This window comes from Elephantulus edwardii, unplaced genomic scaffold (assembly GCF_000299155.1).
Source record: "Elephantulus edwardii isolate Elephantulus edwardi_28Jun2011 unplaced genomic scaffold, EleEdw1.0 scaffold00277, whole genome shotgun sequence".
NCBI lineage: Eukaryota > Metazoa > Chordata > Mammalia > Macroscelidea > Macroscelididae > Elephantulus > Elephantulus edwardii.
Window position 1 is genome coordinate 3,627,746 of NW_006400027.1, and position 3,320 is coordinate 3,631,065.

Sequence of the window (3,320 nt, forward strand, 5' to 3'; positions counted from 1 at the left end):
AAAGAGCTGAACAGAAGATTCCAAAAGGCTGGTCGGAATGACAAAGCAAAATACTACAATGAAATGTGCGAGGAGCTAGAGTCAGAAAATCAAAATGGCCGAACTCGCTCAGCATTTCTTAAGCTCAAGGAACTGAAGAACAGATTCAAACCTAGAGTTGTGTGCTGCATAGTGTTCTATTTTGTGAATTTTCCACAATTTCTCAATCCATTCACTTGTGCTTGGATATGCGAACCATTTCCATGTTTTTACAATGGTAAATAACTCTGCTATGAACATTGGTGTACAAGTCTCCATTTGGGCCTCCTCCTGATTTTCTCAGGGTATATTCCAAGCCAGCCAGAAAGGCACAATCTGAAGAGGATAAAATTGATGACTGGGACCTTCTAAAAATTAAATCCCTGTGCACATCAAAACCTTTTCCCAACAGGGTTAAAAGAAAATTTGTCTACTGGGAACAAGCATTTGGCAATACCATCTCCGACAAGAGTTTCATAACAAAAGTTTACAGAATACTCCTGGGCCTCCACAAGGAAAAGACTGATAACACAATTACAAAATGGGCAAAAGCCATGGAAAGAATTTTCTCAGTGGAAGATATTCGAATAGCCAAAAGACACAAGAAGAAATGTTCAAAATCACTGGCAATAAGAGAAATGCAAATAAAAACCATAATGAGATACCATCTCACTCTAGTAGCAGTGGAGACGTTTAACAGGATAACAAGTAATAAATGTTGGCAAGGATGTGACAAGATAGGAACTCTTATACATTGTTGGTGGGATTGTAAAATGGTAAAACCATTCTGGAAGGCGCTTCCTCAAAAATCTGCACATAGAAATTCTATATGATCCAGCTATTCCACTGCTTGGAATAATGAAACAATTTTGAAGTTTGACAAAGTTCTCCAAGACATAAAATGAGATAAATTTTTGCACGCAGCTTCTGGTATTGATTGTGGTGTGAAGTAAGCTGATGCTTTTAACATTCTAAATCTCTTCTCTATTTATCATGATACTATCAATTGCCCCAGTGGTGAGAATCTTTGTTTACTTGATATTGTGCTTCAATCTCTAATTGAAAACTACAGCCCTTGACCTTCTGCAGCAAATGCCCTAGGTCCTCCTCAGTTTCAGCGAGCAAGATAGTGTCATATGCATAATGCAGGTTGTTGATAAGCCTTCCTCCAATACCGATGCCACATTCTTCCTCATAAAGTCCAGATTCTTGAATGATCTGGATACCAGGAAATCAAAGATGAATTGTTTTGGGAAAATATGTTCTGTCAGGGACCTCTCCAGAGCCCTGGAGAGCAATGATGTCAGTCTAGAGACTAAAGTGCTCCTGATTCAAGCCATGGTCTTTGCAGTTACTTATTGTGCATCAGAAAACTGGACAATGACAAAGGATTATAGAAAAAGAATTGATGCCTTTAAGTTGTGATACTGGAGATGAGTATTGAACATATTATTCACTGCTAAGAGAACAAACAAGTTTGTTCCGGAAAGGGTGAAACCAGACTGCTCCTTGCAGGCAAGGATTTTGAAGCTCTGTCTCACATACTTGGGGCATGTTGCAGGAGGAACCAGTCCTTGGAGAAGGACATCATGCTTTGAAGGCTGAAGGGACAGCACAAGAGAGGAAGACCATGCATGAAATGAATTGGCCCACTGACTGGGATAATGGAGGTAGATGTGCTGGAGACAATGAAATTAGTTCAAGATAGAGTAGGGTTCAGAGCGATTGTACATAGGGTTTCTATGAGTCATAGGCAACTCAATGACCCATAACAACATCAACTTCATGCTCTTTTCTGAGTATCCTTGATCATATACTGTTTGATAAAATTTTCCTGTTGTTGTTTATTGCGTTCAAGTTGAGTATGACTGATAGTAATCCTATGAACAAAAGGCCTGAAGCCCCTCTACAACTATTGACATTTATCAAAGTTCATAGAGTATCCAGAGGCATGTTGTCTAGGAAGTGGATGCCACTCCTGCTTCCAGTGAAATTTTTCTATGTCAGAAAATTCTTTTTGGTGCTAGTTTCATCTTTTTTTGATGTTTCCTTGATCATTCAGTATTCTGCCCATAGCATCTTAAGTATTGTATCTCAACTCTTGAATTTATTCTTCCCTTCTTTCAGTTTAAGAAATGCTAAAGAAGTTCACCCCTTTTGATTTCCTCACTCTGCCTCTTTTCACATTTTGTTTTAATACTTTGATTTGTCTTTCTGAGTTGCCCTTTGAAATTTTGTGTTTAACTCTTTAACTTCCTGATTTCTTCCTTTTGCTTTGGCTTCTCAGTGCTCTAGTGCAATATTCAGAATACCTTCTGACATCCATTTCAATCTTTTCTTCCTCCTCTGTCTTTGTAATGAGCTTGTAATAATCTTAATATTATCCTACATCTCATCTGGTCTTATTTTGATAAGTGTTCAAGGTCTCAAACGGGTTCTTGAGATTTTTTTAATTCAGGTGGAATAGACTCAAGGTTATATTTTGATTCTTGTGAATTTGCTTTCATTTTCTTTAGATTCATTTTGAACTTGCATAAGTAGTTGATTGTTTTTCAATGGTCAGCCCCTGGCCTAGTTTTCACAGCTGATACTGAGCTGTTTGAACTGTTCTTTCCACAGATGCAATCAATTTGATTTCTGTGTAGTCCACCTGATGAGGTCCATGTGTATAAACACCATTTATGGGGGGAGGGGTTATAAAAGGTTTTTACAATAAGTAAATCATTGATTGTACACAATTCTATCATTCTATCTCTAGCCTCATTTCTGACATCAAGTCCATATTTTCCATCTACTGAAACTTCTTCCTTCTTCCCAACTTTTGCATTTGCATTCCAGTTATAAATTATTAATAATGAATTTTGGTTGCATACTCAATAGATTTCAAACTGCAAAAGTCAGTAGAAATCTTCTATTTCTTCCTCTTTGGCTCTAGTTGTTGGTGCATATATTTAAATGATAATAGGTCTTCCTTGTGTGCATAATAATTATTATCTTGTAACCCCAATATTTTACATTGTTAAAAAAATGCAGAACAGATCATTTGAGAGGCTGGGCTATACGAAGAGGAATGTGGCATCAGGATTGATGGAAGAGTCATCAACAACCTGCGTTATGCAGATGACACAACCCTGCTTGCTGAAACTTGAGGAAGACCTGAAGCGCTTGCTGCAGAAGATCAAGGACTACAGCCTCCTATATGGACTGAAGCTCAACATCAAGAAAACAAAGATTCTAACCACTGGGCCAATTGGCAGCATCAGTATGGATGGTGAAGAGATTGAGATAGTTAACAGTTTTAA